Source organism: Nilaparvata lugens, chromosome 6 (genome assembly GCF_014356525.2).
Source record: "Nilaparvata lugens isolate BPH chromosome 6, ASM1435652v1, whole genome shotgun sequence".
Lineage (NCBI taxonomy): Eukaryota > Metazoa > Arthropoda > Insecta > Hemiptera > Delphacidae > Nilaparvata > Nilaparvata lugens.
Window position 1 is genome coordinate 42,819,473 of NC_052509.1, and position 18,295 is coordinate 42,837,767.

At 35.0% G+C, this 18,295-nt stretch overlaps 1 protein-coding gene across 1 annotated transcript in view; it reads right to left on the reverse strand.

Moving 5' to 3' along the window:
- LOC111055480 (LIM domain only protein 3) overlaps positions 1-182 on the reverse strand; it is a 180,983-nt gene extending 180,801 nt beyond the window's left edge. Inside the window, exon 1 of the mRNA XM_022342696.2 lies at positions 13-182. The gene's annotated coding sequence lies outside the window, so the exon portion shown is untranslated. The remainder of the gene's footprint in view (positions 1-12) is intronic.
- Between the last annotated feature and the right edge of the window lie 18,113 nt (positions 183-18,295).

Genomic DNA, 18,295 nt, shown 5'->3' on the forward strand with positions numbered 1-18,295 from the left:
GGAAACACTCACCTGAAAGCAGTGTTGTAGAATTAACAATCCACGTGACTGAATCTCTCACGTGTGGTGACTTCTCTCGCGCAGCGTAAGTTTGGAGTTGGCGTCGGCGGCGGCTCGGTGTATTCTCTGCGACGGCTTAGCGTCGACTGGCGACCAGACTCATTGAGCGTCGCGACGTCTAGATGACAAGAGGGTAGTGGGGATGCTACCAACTAGGGGCGTCACTGCACTTGCGTCCGAAACCAAAAGGGAGGTTCCCAAACAGCCCCCTACCGAATAAAACGTTTAACAAATCTGGCGCCCGGCCCACCACCCCCTCAATCCACCTGTAAAGTCACCCCCTGCCGAGTACCCTAGTGACCCACCCACCTCGTTTTTCAAGAGAGCGTCGCGGCGACAACAGAGCGCCGTTTTCTCACCTTGGAAAAACGAGAAAAACTGATGCGACGCCTTCCTCTCTTCGTCCGCCTACAATCTGTCTGCCAACCTAGTTTTATCTTCTATCGCATTTTCTATGTGTATCAACCGCAGTTTGAAAATGTTGTCAATCTGATTACGAATTCTGAAAGATGATATAATAGCAAATGATTTCCTAATATTTTTACTTTCCTTGCCCTATTACCATAGGTAAGGAAAGTATTGCTTTCCAGAAAAAATTAAGGTACCCCAATTTCTATACGTTTCAAGGTCCCCTGAGTCCAAAAAAGTGGTTTTCGGGTATTGGTCTGTATGTGTGTGTATGTGTGTGTGTGTGTGTGTGTGTGTGTGTGTGTGTGTGTGTGTGTGTGTGTGTATCTAATCTCCCAATTAACGGAATGACTAGAAATTTGGAACTCTAGGTCCTTACACTAAAAGGATCCGACACGAACAATTTCGATCGAATTCAACTCAAGATGGCGGCTAAAATGGCGAAAATGTTGTCAAAAACAGAGTTTTTCGCGATTTTCTCGAAAACGGCTCGAACGATTTTGATCAAATGTATACCTATAATAGTCATTGATAAGCTCTTTCAACTGTCACAAGTCCCATATCTGTAAAAATTTCAGGAGCTCCGCCTCATCCATGCAAAGTTTGATTTTAGATTCCCAATTATCAGGCTTCAGATACAATTTAAACAAAAAATTTCGAAAGGAAAAGGTTGAGCATGAAAATCTCTACAATGAATGTTCAGTAGATAACATTTTTACCTAAAATTGAAAATAAGCTCAGAATTCGAGAAAATGTAATATTGTAATATTGTATTGTCTTATTCAATATCAAACTATTGATTCTATTAAATATTCAACCATTCACTATTAATTGAGATTCAAGTCGACGGTTTGGCATTTCTCTTAATGTTTGAATGTTTAAATGTTTAAATGTTTAAATGTTTAAATGTTTAAATGTTTAATGTTTAAATGTTAAATGTTTAATGTTTAAATGTTTAAATGTTTAAATGTTCAAATGTTTGAATGTTTAAATGTTTAAATGTTTAAATGTTTAAATGTTTAAATGTTTAAATGTTTAAATGTTTAAATGTTTAAATGTTTAAATGTTTAAATGTTTAAATGTTTAAATGTTTAAATGTTTAAATGTTTAAATGTTAAATGTTTAAATTTTAAATGTTTAAATGTTTAAATGTTTAATGTTTAAATGTTAAATGTTTAAATGTTTAAATGTTTAAATTTTAAATGTTTAAATGTTTAAATGTTTAAATGTTTAAATGTTTAAATGTTTAAATGTTTAAATGTTTAAATGTTTAAATGTTAAATGTTTAAATGTTTAAATGTTTAAATGTTTAAATGTTTAAATGTTTAAATGTTTAAATGTTTAAATGTTTAAATGTTTAAATGTTTAAATGTTCAAATGTTAAATGTTTAAATGTTTAAATGTTTAAATGTTTGAACATTAATAGAATTAACACGGTAATAGAATTTCATGAAATTTGACAGGTATGTTCTTTTTTTATTTGCGCGTCAACGTATATACAAGGTTTTTGGAAATTTTGCATTTCAAGGATAATGTAAAAGGAAAAATGAGCCTCCTTCATATGCCAATATTGGAGTAAAAATCAGTCTATAGAATTATTCATCATAAATCAGCTGAAAAGTGATTACGCAGATGTGTGGAGAAGCCAGTCTATTGCTGTATTTCCATAAGGTTTATAGTTTCAATCAGGTACTTGTAGATGATAATACTGCGTGAGGTCTACTGTTCACAGAACTACTAGTAGATAGCAGACCTCGTGTGTCTCCAGCGTTATTGTGCTTTTACCAGCTGGCTCGGATCTTTGAATAGTGGACTTGAGATGAGCGTGCACACTGACGTGAACACTAGCGTCAGGTGATCAGTGAAAGTTACCTGAATTTTTCTAGAACATTGTTACAAGGAAAATATTTGGAGTGATTTCTGGTTCCTATAGCTCCAAGTTTGAGTTAGATAGAAGCTGGATAGAGCCTAAAGTTCAAGTTAGATAGCTCCAGGTTCAAGATGAATAACTCAAAGGTCCCTTCTTAGTCAAATGCGGATAAATAATTGGAATTAAGTTAACTGTGTTAACAACGTTTAATACTACAATAATTATGGACTGGGATCTATTTCCATACTGAATTTGGTAGTGGAAATATGAGTCTTGAAAATAAATAATAATTTTGGAAAATTTCAAAATAGATCACCACTCTCAAAACTCAGATCTCTTACTCACTTATTTTCTCACCAAGCCATAAGCAGTGATGTGAGCTCAGCCAGCACTATTGCCAACAACAAGCTGAATAATATTGGGAGAAGTATCATAACGTAGTCCGTATTGGCGACGGTCTGGCCACTCGATTTTTAATAGCAAAGGGTTGCTTAGTGAACATAGATTGGGCGCAAACAGTACAGGAGTACAGACACCATCTGACGTCACCACTGTTAATTAATACTATGTCGTCAGAGAACGGCTTGGTGATGACATCGTGATGTGTAGTCACGAGGAGGAGGAAAGGGGGGACATGATGGTGAAGCACTGATTGTCACGCCAGATGTCGCGCTCACCCGGCACTTCGGACTTTACTCTGGACTTTACCGTGTCCAGGCGTGATGCTACGTGAAATCTGAAACATATACTGCTACAACGTTCGGATATTAATATTCTGACTGACCCCCTTTCTCACCACCACCCTTAGCACCATGTTCCGTCCCTCAATTTCCAAAATCACATAAGTTCACTTCACATTCCCGATCCACCCCTGGTCGCTCTATCACCACCTTTCCATAACAATTATTTCAAAAATTCTCTCGGGGTCTGTGTTTTTATATTGGTGATCCAATGACTCAATTTCTCCAAGCTACAGATGACACGAGCAGATGCTGTTATCTGATTAAAAAAGAACCATCAAAGGGAGGGGAATTTAAGAGTAACATAATATTATAGTGTGGAAATTAAGCAATGACATCCAATTGAAAGTACAGTAACATTCTTGTTTTTCATTTTTTTTTTTCAATTTCAGGAATCGGTCAAGAATATGTGATTCCATGTATTATCTTAGATGGATGGACGGGATTCATTTAGTAGGGCTTCTCATACCACAAAAAATAGGGATTTGTGGGCATAGGATCGTGAAGATAAAAACATACTCAAATTTTATGATTCTAGATGTGTCATAGGATAACTGAACCGCATAATGGCCGATTAAAAATGGCAGATGTAGCGTTTTATTGAAACATAATATGAAACATAATATAGTAACATAATATGATTTAGTAAAATATAGTATTATATTTTATACTAAAATATATTTAATACTAAATATAGTATTTAGTAAAATATATATTACTATATCACAATTACAATGGTTAGCAGGAATAGTAACCAAAAATTTTCTTTATCAAAGACATGTTTTTTTTCAGAGCTCATTTTATCTGAATATCTATTTTCAGTCACGTTTCTTGGGTAAAAATTACAATACAAATTATTATGAATGAATAATTACATTATTATCATTCTTATAAATGAGATTTATGATCTAGTCACTATAATTCAAGCAGTTATAATGATTTGTTATAAATGGAGTTATGATTTATGTAATTCTAGTCGCTGAGCCAAGTAGCTATAATTTTAAAACACACTTCATATCAATGAGTTGCAAATGACAAATATTTGAGACTGAGTTGTATAGGCTAGTCGATACAGCTGACAACAATAATTAAGATAATAAAAACTATCAAGCTCATAAAAATGTATAGTATTGACATTTTCTCATCTTTCTTGTGAAGATTTTTATTCACTCCTGATTTCAATTGTTTTTCAGTTATATTTCCTATGAAGTACTGTAATCCATCTCATCATTTCTATGCGGACTTGGATGGTTGAACTAATATTTACAGTTAAGCAGCAATGAGAGATATCCTGACATATTTATTACTGATACTGCACTATCCTATCAACCCTCCTCAAATTGGGGGTGATACATTTTTTTTATAAAAATCATTATGGATGTTTTTGCACAAAAGTTGCAATAGCTTGAATTGCTGTTCCCATTGCACCAAGCATTTGTTGATGTAAGTGCAGTCAGTGCATCTAATTTATCCCATCTCCTTTCACTTATGATATTTAATTTAAATATTTTATTAATAATTATAAATTTTATTAATAATTATAAATTTTATTAATAAAATAAATTATTTATCCATAGCCAAAGAAGAAGAAGAATTTATTCATAGAATTTAATATTATTGTCAGAATTGAAACAGTATATAGAATAGGAATGATTAAAGAATCTAATTTTTTAGAAAGTTGAAAAACAGTTCAAAACTACAAAAAACCGTATAGCCTTCCGAATGCATGTGAACTGGAGAGAGAAGATAGACGGACGGACAGATTGAACCAATTACCTAAAGCAAACTCATTTGGCAAGCCAAATATTAGCGGCAATGTGTGCGGATTATTAGCACTTTGGTTTGAGCAGCAGTAGTCGTGACTGTATCAACATCCATGCGATCAGATCCTTATCGTAGTAGTTAATCTTTCTCGCTTTGCATTACCATGTTGCGCTCAGCGGCTCTGCTCACGAGACGTTCCGCTCGCTCTCCACCTGCTTAACTCAGTAAATATCAAGTACTATTTGTATATATCTGCAGGCTATTATACTGGCCAGAGACCGAACTAATTAATTAACTGGTAGTGGTCGACCGATATTGGGATTGAATAATCAATATCGTAAGTTTTTTACAAATTCGATTTTGTCATGTTTCATGACAATGAAAGTATTTCAATCAGATTCAATCGATTGATATTTTTGCAATGCTCTCATGAAATCTTCCAATTCAATTCCCTTCCAAACATGATTCGATTGACACTTGGCACGAGTTACGAGAATTACCAACTATATACTCTACTTGACAGGATATGTTTGGTACTCATCACTCACCCACTCCACTCCGGGTCAGATGCTTGTACTTCCATGATAGCTCAGTTGTAATAAAAGTGAGCAGGATCTGGTCAGTGATAGATTGAACCCTATTTTGTCATCATATTATAGCATCATCTTATTCTTGTCCATGATTTTGCAAAACATACGATAATTTATAAGTTGGGCAGTTGATCAACTCGGATAGTCCTCAAACGAAGAAACTCTAAATAATCATTACATAAGAAATATAAAGTTTGTTTGGAAAATATAAATATAAGTGAAGTTTCTCTACAGTATTTAGCTGCAATGATTACAACAATGGAATACACTTTTTTCAAAGCAACTGGATCTTGAGATTAAATTGAATACGAGTAGACTACAGCTATTAATGATTCAAAATCAATAATATTATTTTAGTGGAACTTTTACTCTGATACGAATAAGGTTACTGGGGAAGATTGTGAGTTCCCTTTACAAAAATGTTCAAGATTTTTAGATCATAAATATAATATGGATTACATACGAGTGAGTCACCATCCAATTATAATCATTATCATTATTAAGGCTTTTCGGTATTTAATTATTTTTCAATATAATTGTTAAGATCATTATAAGAGTAAGAAAAAGTGGCAACTGAAATTTTTAGGTGGTCTAATAAGAGAGCTATGGGTTGTTGAAAGTGCTAACTCCGTTTTCATTCCAGATCATGAACTGTTTCAAATTTTCCATTGGAGTTTTTTTTAATACATTCAGTATATCATTGGCTTTGTTCTTATATGCGTTTTTTGCGAGCCATGCCAATATAAACAAGCTATCGAATTTACAAAGAATGTTACTTTTCTATTTATGAACGATATGGGGAATAAAATGTTTTAGTTTGGAAAGATACATTTTTGGAATTTTTAAGAGAAGCTCTGTTTATATAGTCGAAACCGTTTATGATCTGGGAAGAAAACGGAATCTGGAAAATTAGCACTTCAACAACCCATAACTCGCTTATTCCACCACTAAATATTTTAGTTGCCAATTTTTCTCACTCTTATAATGATCTTAACAATTATATTGAAAAATATTATCAAATTTAAATAATGAAAAAAGTGTACCGGACTGCCTTAAGATATCTTTGTAGATCTGTAAAATTATCAAAGAGTTTATATCTCCATAGCTTAGTATCCTGAGCTTTTTCAAGTATTCCATTGCAGAGATGAAAGACTCTTTCATGAGAGTTGTAATGTTGAAATTGTATAGAAAACAAGTACTTCTGGAACGCGTTATAGTCTGGTACAGTGGTAAAGTTATCTGGGCCACTTTGAAAGGAATTTCTCCTGGTGTCACATTCAACAGCCACAAATTTCCTTGATCGTTCAGCCAATAAAATTTTATTAGCGTTGGTTGAATGGGTTATATTGGACTAATGGAAGGGATGGGAAGGAGTGTATCACAATGTAGAGGGTTGGGAGAGAGTAATGCTCCGTTTACTGAGATAAGAATGAAGGGCGTTCTAGCAAAATGCTGGTAGCGCTATCAAGTAGGCACTGATATAAACGATTCACCCTCAGCCACAACATAGCCCCGTCGATCGTTTTCCTCCCTCTTCATGTTCAGTCTCTTCTCAGTCATTCACCTACTCACTCACTCTTGCAAACACTACACATTCACAGATGCTCCTTCTCTCATGCAATCAATTCAATTTTTCTGAAATCGTTTATTTTCCTCTCATTTCTTCTTACTTTTTTTCTATTTTTCAACCCTCCTTTCCTCGTTCCTAGCTTTTGAAAATGTCTTATTTGGTCATCCTCCTGAGAAGATTTGTAGCAAGAAATTTTGTATTTCTTCTTACTTCCCTCCTGTTTGAACCTGTTTTGTTCAAAGTTCAATCAATCAATCAAATCTATCATCAAAATTTTATTCGCAATTTTAATTGAGGGTCCTGCCAAACCCGAAGGTTTCTCGGCGGGTGCCCAATTACAGAGAAAAAACAAGTTTCAAAAGTTAAATAAACTTGGACAAAATAAATACCACTTCTATGACAGAAAGATTTTAAGTATAAGATAAAATAAAACAGATACAAAGTGCAAAAATAAAATAAGAAATACAGGCCTACATCAGATTTTGCTAGAGAGTTAATAAAAAAAGGGAAAATAACGAAAATTTATTAGGAAGGAATGAAATAAAAAAGGAAAAGTGAAAATTGTTTTTATACAAGTAATAAAACGTTTTTATCGTTGAGACAGGCGGTAGTGACAATAACAGGAAAATTTTAAAACTTCAGCCAGCAAAAATTGAAAAATTCTAATAATGTAGCCTAAGCATATGCTGTTATCTTATTAACTGGACGTTTCTTAAACTATGTGTACGTTTGAAATATTATAGGATCTAAAAACATCTTCCTCCGATGTTTTGTCTCCAATTTTCCCTCTGCGTCAGTCCTTCTTTGACAATCTCTGCTCAACTAATTTCTCTTTATATCATAACTTGTTCGTATTTCAAGTCCAGAACAAATTTGAAATAGTTTTGTTCTTCTTTTGTCTTTATCTCATATTTTACTGTTCCATTAAACTTTCCAGATATCAACTTTCTCATCATCGTAAATCTTATCATAGAGAAATAGAATAGTATTTTATCTTCTTCTCTTTGATATCACCTATGTTTTCTTATTGAATTGACCCTTCCTCACTCACAGCTCGACTATGTACGTTATTTACTGTTATCATAGAGAAAAAACAGCTTCATCCTCTAAATAGCTCACTTTCAATCTATTTTCTCACAATTCTTCATATTTCATTCCTTATCTCCTAATTTCTTCCTTCTAGTCTCACACACCTTCTCATTTCCACAGACTGTTCGTACAAGAAAATAGAATGACACTTTTTCAATACCACTTAGAACTTGAAACATTTACAGTCAATCTCTCACTCTTCTCTATAACTTTTCAATTTTGGTTCTTCCTAACATCCTCATATTCTTTAGCTCTTCTACACTGTTTGCAAAACGTTTGAAATCTTTGGTCACCCTCACATCCTCATGTAAGGTACTCCAGCCCTCCCTCTACTCGTATTCTATCCTTCATTCTCTTCGAAATATATCTGTCTATTTCTCTCTTCATTCACTCCACCCATCCTCTTCTCACCACTCTTTCAGATCCACATATCATTCTGCTTCTATCATCTTCACTACTAACAGATCTCACCAGTTTTCCAACGAAAGATGATGTAGCAAAGTAATGACGTCATCTACTACACTCTATCATCTGACGTGGAGTAATGACGCAGCCTTCTCAGTTTATCGTCTTATATGTACCCACCATGCCAATTTTTCATGTGAGCGTTTTTTGCTGCTATTTCTCCCCTTTTTATCGCCGAGTCTATCAACGAGTTATCAAACATGGTTAATAAATCATTTTTCTCATTGTGATTCTTATTCTTCACGAAAAGCAGATAGTAGCTACTAGTAGCTACCGAACAATTTCGATCCAATGCAATTCAGGATAAAATGGTGAAAATGTTGTCAAAAACAGGGTTTTTCGCGATTTTCTCAAAAACGGCTCCAACAATTTTGATCAAATTTATATCTAAAATAGTCATTGATAAGCTCTACCAACTGCCACAAGTCCCATATCTGTAAAAATTTCAGGAGCTCCGCCCCATCTATGCAAAGTTTGATTTTAGATTCCCAATTATCAGGCTTTAAATACAATTTGAACAAAAAATTCCAAGTGGAGAAGATTGAGCATCTCTTCATAAATCTCTTAAATTAATGTACAGTAACATTTTCACCTAAAATTGAAAATGAGCTCGAAATTCGAGAAAATGTTATTATTTCAATTATAAACTGTTGGCAACTGTTGATTCTATTAAATCATTCACTATGAAGAGATAGCAAACTTCGTGTGTCTCCAGCCTTATTGTCCTGTCACCAGTTGGCTCGGATTTTTGAATAGTAGACTTGAGATGCGCGGGAACACTAGCTTCAGGTGATAAATTTTCATAACGGCAAGGAAAGTTGTGTGAGTGCGCCACACCAGATTTTTCCATTATGATAATATTGACGACAACTGCAAAACGATGTCTGGTAGACCTGGTAATGTAATGAAATGTGATCATATGGTTGATTGGAAGTCTCCAACCAGCCTGATCAGATTTCTTAGTGGGGCCATTGGCAAACATTTTTTAGAAAGCCCTGATATAACAATGACTTTATTCCTAGTAGATAGCATTTCTAGTAGATGGCTGAATATTCTCGTTACCACATTGCAAAGGATGTTCAGTGAGGTCTACTGTTATCTGGACTACTAGAGTAGGCCTATTGTAACTCCTTATGTCAGATTGAGTAAGAGCTTTAATTTATTCCTATTTATAGTACTCCATGTTTAATAATCTACCACTATCTTATATTATAAGAAACTTGCCTCTAGATAAATTTAAAAAACACAGTAAATCTAATTCTGAATGAAAATGCTTATTATTCTGTAAATTTATTTTCAAATTATTGAAAGTGTGATATTCAGTTCCGTGAGTTTATAAATAATTTATGTTTTTTTTTTTCAATGTATGACTCCTTTTCCTTTTATATTATCCTTGAAATGCAAAATTTCCAAAAATCTTGTATATACATTGACGCGAAATTAAAAAAGGAACATACTTGTCAAATTTCATGAAAATCTATTGCTGCGTTCCGCTGTAAATGCGGAACATAAATATAAACATATAAACATAAATAAAGAGAAATGCAAAACCGTCGACTTGAATCTTAGACCTCACTTCGCTCGGTCAATTAATATTATTCAAAATTGTTTTTCCAGTTGTTTTTCGAGATATCAAGAGTCTTTTCGGTTTTGATTCGGTTTTTTCGGTAAGAATGGAGAGTGAATAATTGTGTTTTAATAATGGAGTGTATAGTGAGTAATGTGAAATATTTTTCATCCATGATAATGAATCAGGTATATCTTCATTTTTAATACTCAAAGACCCATCAAAAGTAGGTAACAATAATTATGAGGACTTTGAACTAGAAAGGATTTTTTTTATAACAAGTAACATAATTAGAAGAACAATCAGTTGACATTTTTGGAAGTAGAAACTTCAAATCAAATCGAATAGCTTTTTATACACAAAACATAATACAAATTTATAAAATCCATTTACACATTTAACAGTGAATACTCTCCACAATGACTTGAGTCTGTGAGTGGGGAGTGAGTTCTTTTAAGTTGATTGAGATTATGTTCTCATGTTGAGTACATATTATAATTAAAACTATAGTAATTGAATCTACTAACATTCATCAGCAAAATCAAGCAAATCAGCAAATAATAACAAAACAATAACACAATCAGCAAAATAAGAATATAAATTGCACACAATGAAACTCCAAACTGGTTATTGGTATATACTGACAAATATATAAATAGTAGCTTAAAGGCTATACTACTCATTATAAATGGCAAATTCACTATGAGATCAAGTTCTGAATAAGAAGGCGGATTGAATCAGTTGCTCTGCAGCATCCCTGCCAATTTCTAATAACCATATACTCAAATGTTGCTTGTAGGTGTTAATACTATAATTTTCAGACTGTTCTAAATTATTGGGAACGTTTCTATATGTAGGAGTCGGGGATGAGCAATACCAAAGTTAATTAGATTTCTTGTATTATGAGTATGAGCTAAATTATTGAAAATGAAGTGTTTGCTGTAGTATAATGTAATTCATTAAAGCATTCCTGACTAGCAATTGGGAGGTACCGGGTTCGATTCCCGGGCTGGCAACTAATTTTTGGATAGTAGTTCTCATCGAATTTCCATCTAGCTGTTAACCCTGTTGTCAATGTCTGCAGTAGCAGAAGTCTTCGGGGTGATTTACAGCATTTATTTAGGATTTTCGTTAAATAATAATTATATCATTAAAACTCGTATGTAAAGCTGTTTAATATTAAAAACTTGAAACTCTTGGTAAACAAGATTAGATGGGTAGCGATAGTCTCGCCTGAGAAATGTCTTGATGATTGCTCGCTGTGCCACCGCCACCGGCTCTAAAAACCCCAGCTGCTGATCATCCAGCAACCGTTAACAGTCATCCTGCAATGCGGCCGAAACACTTCCCGTTCAGACAGGCATCTCAAATGACAACTCAGCCAATCTGTGCGAAACCAGCTTGCACCTAGGTTAAACCTAGCGCCGCAGTGCAAGCTGGTTTCGCAAAGCTTGGCTGAGTTGTCATTTGAGTTGCCTGTCTGAACGGGGAGTGTTTCTGCCGCATTGCAGGATGACTGTTAACGGTTGCCGGATGATCAGCAGCTGGGTTTTTTCGCTATTTTTCAAGATAGAGGAATTCTGATTGCAGATTCGTTCTCAGCGACACCAAGTTTAGCCATAAGTTTCAGAATGTCAAAAAACAATTTAAAAATTCATCATGAAAAAAGTCAATTCGAGGTCTTGTGGATGTGTTTTTGGAAAGATTTTACTGATGACGTACTTGAAAGTTTATAGATTTGGATACTGTTGATAGATTCAGAAGTGGTGGCAGATAAATTGATGAAATTTCGAGGATACATTTTCACGAATTCAATTTTTCAATGATCAATTTCAGAAAATATTATTCTTGTTTTAATGGAAACTTTAATCAGGTTATTGGTTCAAAATCAGGTTCTATATTTTATTAGTGAATAGCTTACATCAGACATTTTTTTGACTTCAGGTTGAATCACGTATTAAACCTGATAAATTTAGCAAACTTGAAAAAGTAATAATTCAATAGCAGAATACTATTTATAGACTGAAGGCAACAAGTATTAAAATGAAAAATGCTTGCACATCAAGTATGACTTCATATTACACTCACCTTTTTGGATGATTAACAATTGGATTTTTAGGTTATACAGAATTACATTCTATACTAACTGAGCTTATTGAATTTGATAATATAATTATTATATTCTTTGATCTCTTATATAAAGGAGGGGATACTTAATATTCATTCCCCACCCGCCTGGAATATAAAAGAGGTTTTATTTTTGTATGATTTCAAAGGTAAAACATATAGCTCTCCAAAGGAATACTTTTGAGTGAGTGCAGTCCATATGTACGGAATGAATTCATGTCTAATGCTAGGTCTATATGTGGGTACATGAGTATTACAGAGATAGAGAGTGTGATGGTGAATACTTTACTGTGTGTAAAAAAATAAGGAGTTATCCAGATCAATCTTTCAACTATGCAAGGATGAGCATAGAATCATTTGATATTTACTTCAAAAAATCAAACCTGTACTGGAAAGAACCTTAACTAACTTAAGGGAAGCTATTTCTGCCGAGCAATATACTCACTATAACTATAAGGTAATTATAATATACAGAGTGTTTCAGAAGTAGTGTCGAGAATTTTAGGGTATTGTACCTGGATGCTAGGAGACTACAAATGTCATATTTGAAGTGTCCAAAACTCAGCGGTTATCCTTATAGCTGCCATTTTGTTTTTTTCACTTAAAAATTTTTATCTCAAGAACGAAATGTTGTATTGATCTGAAATTTGGCATGAATATTTATGCTATAAAGACTCAACTATAAAAAAAAATGTTTCGTTGAAATTTTTCAAAATGGCGGCCATTTTAAATTTTTGATGGCGAATATCTCGAAAACCGTCCATTTTACAGAAAATTTACAAGAGACAAAAAAGTTAGCAAATTTTTTCACAATTCCAATGATACCTAATTTATTAAGATTGGTCGAAGAATAACAGAGAAATTAATTTTTTTCGTACTGCATGCATGACCACTTTTCACCATTTTAAGATCAATATTAATTTTTTTTATAATTTCATGAAAACCGTTCTTATTACAGAAATATACAAGAATAACTTTCCTCCAAATTTTATTTTACATTGAAAAATATTAATTTCACTCAAATCGGTTCACTGATACTAATGCAGCAATTGCTCAAAATGCCGTCCTTCAACTTGATTACACAGTCTGCACCTTTCAATCATGGACCGTCGAACTGCTATAAAAGCATTTTCATCATCTTGAATGGCACCTGCTGCAGCAACCACTCTTGCCACAAGGTCTTCTTCGTTTTCTACTGGCGTGCTGTAAACAAGGTCTTTCATATGGCCCCAGAAAAAAAAATCTAAAGGGTTGAGGTCAGGTGAACGTGCGGGCCACGGTACTGGTCCACCCCGCCCAATCCACCGCTGACGATAGGTCATGTTCAGAAAGTCCGTAACAACATTTCCGAAATGAGCAGGGGCACCATCATGTTGAAACCAAATATTATATCTGTTTGCAAGAGGCACATCTTCCAAAAGTTCTGGTAGTATGTCTCTTAAAAAAGTAATGTACGTGGGAGAATTCAGACGATTAGGAAGAATGTATGGTCCAATCACGCGATTACCTAAGATACCCGTCCAAACATTCAGCGAAAATCTATGCTGATAACCACGCACTTTGACCTCATGAGGATTGTCTAAGGCCCAGACGTGACTGTTGCGAGAGTTGAAGATTCCTTCTCTTGTAAAGCTGGACTCATCGGTAAATAACACATTTTCTAGAAAATTTGGTTGGATAATGTCTTGCTGAAGAAACCAACGGGCACAGTTTACTCTTGGCTCATAGTCGCGTTCAACCAATGAGTGAACTTTTTGAAAGCGGAAGGGGTGAAGTCTTTCCTTGTTTAGTACACGCCACACAGAAGAAGCACTTGAATTGATTTGCTTTGCAACTGCTCTCGTACTCGTTCTAGGATTGAAATCGAATTTCTGCAATACTTCCTCTTCAAAAGCAACATTTCGAACTGCTCGAGGCCTACCAGCAATTACCCTGTTCCGTTCAAATGAACCAACTTCTCTCAGCCGATTGTGAGTTCTTGTGAACACCTTGTCGGAAGGGAGACGGCGGTTTGGAAATGCAGCTGCATACATTCTTCTTGCTTCGGTCGCATTGCCAAGAGCTGCTCCATACATGAAGTGAATATCGGTGTACTCCAGCGAACTAAATTCCATTACAATAATTAAATATTTGTGTAGAAGCAACGTAAGAAAATATTGAAACTGGAAATTTAAGATAGAAATAAGACCTAGGAAACGTGAGACTAAGAAATAGGAAGCACTACATCTGGATCTTTACTTTTAATGAAACAACAATACTTTTACAAGACAAACATTATCATCTGAAAACCATTGTAAAATCATCTGTTTGCCCATATGGAGCCATACCGAGTTTCAAAGCTTCATCTTAAATACATCTGGAATTAAAAAATTAATATTGATCTTTAAATGGTGAAAAGTGGTCATGCATGCAGTACGAAAAAAATTAATTTCTCTGTTATTCTTCAACCAATCTTAATAAATTAGGTATCATTGGAATTGTGAAAAAATTTGCTACCTTTTTTGTCTCTTGTAAATTTTCTGTAAAATGGACGGTTTTCGAGATATTCGCCATCAAAAATTTAAAATGGCCGCCATTTTGAAAAATTTCAACGAAAAAATTTTTTTTTTATTTTTTATAGTTGAGTCTTCATAGCATAAATATTCATGCCAAATTTCAGATCAATACAACATTTCGTTCTTGAGATAAAAATTTTTAAGTGAAAAAAACAAAATGGCAGCTATAAGGATAACCGCTGAGTTTTGGACACTTCAAATATGACATTTGTAGTCTCCTAGCATCCAGGTACAATACCCTAAAATTCTCGACACTACTTCTGAAACACCCTGTATATTTTTTTCAATAATTGGTGATATTTGAGACTATATTCTTCTTTGTATCGTCTGTGAATTGAACTACCTTACTAGAACAAAACAAGATATTGTGTTTCATCAATGAAGAATAATCAACTTTGAGCAACATGAATTGCTAATTCTTTTACATTGAAAATTGTTGTATTTGTTTATAACTGAAAATGCAAGAGCAATGGGTTCATCATACTTGTTCTTGGAAAACTGAGTCTATCTCAGTTGCCGTGCCGACAAAAGCCGATAACACACAGTAGTTATTAATATAATAATACTTTAAATTCCAATTTATTTCCAGCTTACAACTTCAATTAAATAGAACAGTACCATTAACATTGAAATTTGAAGAAGGACTAGTGGAGACTAAGCTTAGTTTTTCTTTTCGGATGATGATATAATCTATTATTTTAGATCATTGTAATGATTTTATATTGAATAAAAGTTTGATTGATTGTTCACCCATTCTTGTTTTCTAGTTAGAGCTCAACTCCCTAATCTTAACTAGAAGTATGCGTGAGACAAGCAAATAATAATCTAACTTTCCTATTGAAAAATCTAAAACTTTACAGAACTTATGCTGTTCCAATATAGAAATAGGCAGGAAATAATAGCAGCGTTGGTGGGAATGCGAGCGGCCGCAGTAACATCTCCCACCCAGCAATGGTCGGCGTAGTTCCGCCTGGTGGACAGACAAAAGATCAATCCAGTCGGTTATTCGATCCCTCCAGCCAGGCTCAGCCAAGCAGCCGAGAAAATAGAACAATGGAGTGACGGTCTTATTCGCGTTCATCAGCAGTTTTCTTTCTCACGATTATTTTGATTTTTGTGCTACCTATAATCAATAATAATTCCAGTCATCAGTGAAAAGTTTCCAGAAACTTGGTGTACTACCATATTAATGACTTTTCATGATGATTTTTAATTATTTAAAAACATTGTTGACATTCTGAGCCTTCATGCTAAACTTGGAGTCACTGAGAACGAATCTGCAATCAGAATATCTCTTTCACGAAAAATAACGAAAAAGACCCAGCTGTTGATCTTTCGGTAACCGTTAATAGTCATCCTGCAATGCGGTTGAACCACTTCCAAGCCAGACACCCATCTCAAATGACAACAACGCCAAGCTGTGAGAAACCATCCTGCTCTGCGGCGCTATGTTTACTGCGGCCGCTCGCATTCCCACCAACGCTGCTATCATTTGCTGTCTCAGCGCCTAATCCGAGTCAGCCAAGCAACCAGCCTGCACTGCGAAGCTAGGTTAAGGCAAACGAGGAGGCTCCACCCCAAGCTATGATACCATACATAATAACTGACTGGATATATGCGTAGTACGCCACCCGCAGTTGATGTAAAGGGAGGACCTCTCTTAGCTGTCTGAAGGCATATATCATTTTGCACACTCGCTGCTTCAGTGAAATAGCTTGTGGAGCCCAGCTTAATTTGTGGTCAATCAGAACGCCAAGGTACCTGTACTGCTCCACTCGCTGCAATACCCCACAGTCACACGTAGTGGACTGATAGTCATTACATGAGTGGAACCTGAGGATCTCCTGAACTGGGCTAGTGTTTGATTTGAAATAAATAGGCAAATACTTAGTTTTGTCAACATTCAGAGTAAATCTGTTCTGATCGAGCCACTCCCTGACACTAAAGATAGCCTTGGTAGCCTTTCTGAAAGCATCTTCCCAGGTAGTCCCAAATGATACAACTGCAGTGTCGTCTGCAAAGAGAAATATCTTGCTATCTAGGGGAACTCTACTGAGGTTATTGATGTAGACCAGAAAAAGCAAAGGGCCTAGTGTGCTTCCCTGAATAACACAGTAATCTACATTATACATATCACTAGAAATATTATTAATACAGGTGGTCTGTCTCCGTTCATGTAGATAGCTTTGAAACAGTGTCACACCTCTGACCCCACAGCATTCCAATTTCTGCAATAGTTTTGGTCGGTTCACAGCATCAAATGCCTTGGCAATATCAATGAAGGTCATAAGTACATTATTACTTTCACCCACCTTTTGCACTATTTCATTGGTGATATCGAACAGAGCATTTGATGTATTCTTGTTTAATCTGAAGCCATACTGATTGGGAACTAACAAATTATTTGATTCTAAATAAGACTGTAATTGAATTTTAACAATCTTTTCAAGAATTTTGGGAAGTACACTCGACATGGAAATGGGCCGAAAATTTTTGATTGAAGATTTAGAGCTGGATTTAAAAATGGGTATGACCTTGGCAATTTTGAATGCATTTGGGGATTTGCCTGTTTGGATACTTTCATTAATAATGTGGGAGAGAGGCTCGATATCAGCATTTATGTGTTCTTTTATAAATTTTTTATGGATGCCATCCTGACCCGGAGTAGAGCCTCCCCGCATATTCTTGACTATATTAAAAATATCAAGTCGTGTCACAGGTTGCAACTCAAAAGTCACATCAGCAGAATGATGTACATCACTCACCAATAGTGGACCACGCTCCGGAATCGCACCCGCCAAACAAGCTCCAACATTTGAAAAGAAATCATTGAATGAATTACTAATTCGCTTGATGTCCGACTCTGATGGCACTCCATCCCCGTGAAACTGTGCCAAGGGCAATCCCCCATCCACACCCGGCCTGCATGCCAACTCATTTACCATTGACCAAAACTTTTTAGGATTCCCTCCTGCACTATTGATTTTTTCCTTAAAGTGGTTTGTTTTTGCATTTCTGATTGTTGAATGTAAAATGTTCCTATAAGTGCGGTATTGCTGACGCAATTAAATATTGAAAGGTTGCCTTGATACTCTTTTGCTTAGTCTGTCTCGGAATCTAATAGAATCAACAAGGCTCTGAGTTATCCAAGGTTTTATTCTCCTGTTTTTAGCTGTTACTGATTTGGTCCGTGTATTGCCTTCTATGGCTGACTGGACAACGCTAATTGTTGAGTAATCAACATCATTCCTTACATCAGTTACACAGCCCCAATCAGTCGACAACAAGGCAGCGCCAACGGCATTCCAATCAGTAACCCTGTAAGTTGGTGGATCTCTCCCGTGACTATGCCCAAGATCGTTGGTTGCTCCAGAGCTAAGTTGAACTAATATGGGATAGTGATCGGTAGTTGATATATGTTATAAAAATGTTTCAATTATTTACTCACTTTACTTACTTAATTATTATTTATTTACTTATTTATTGATCA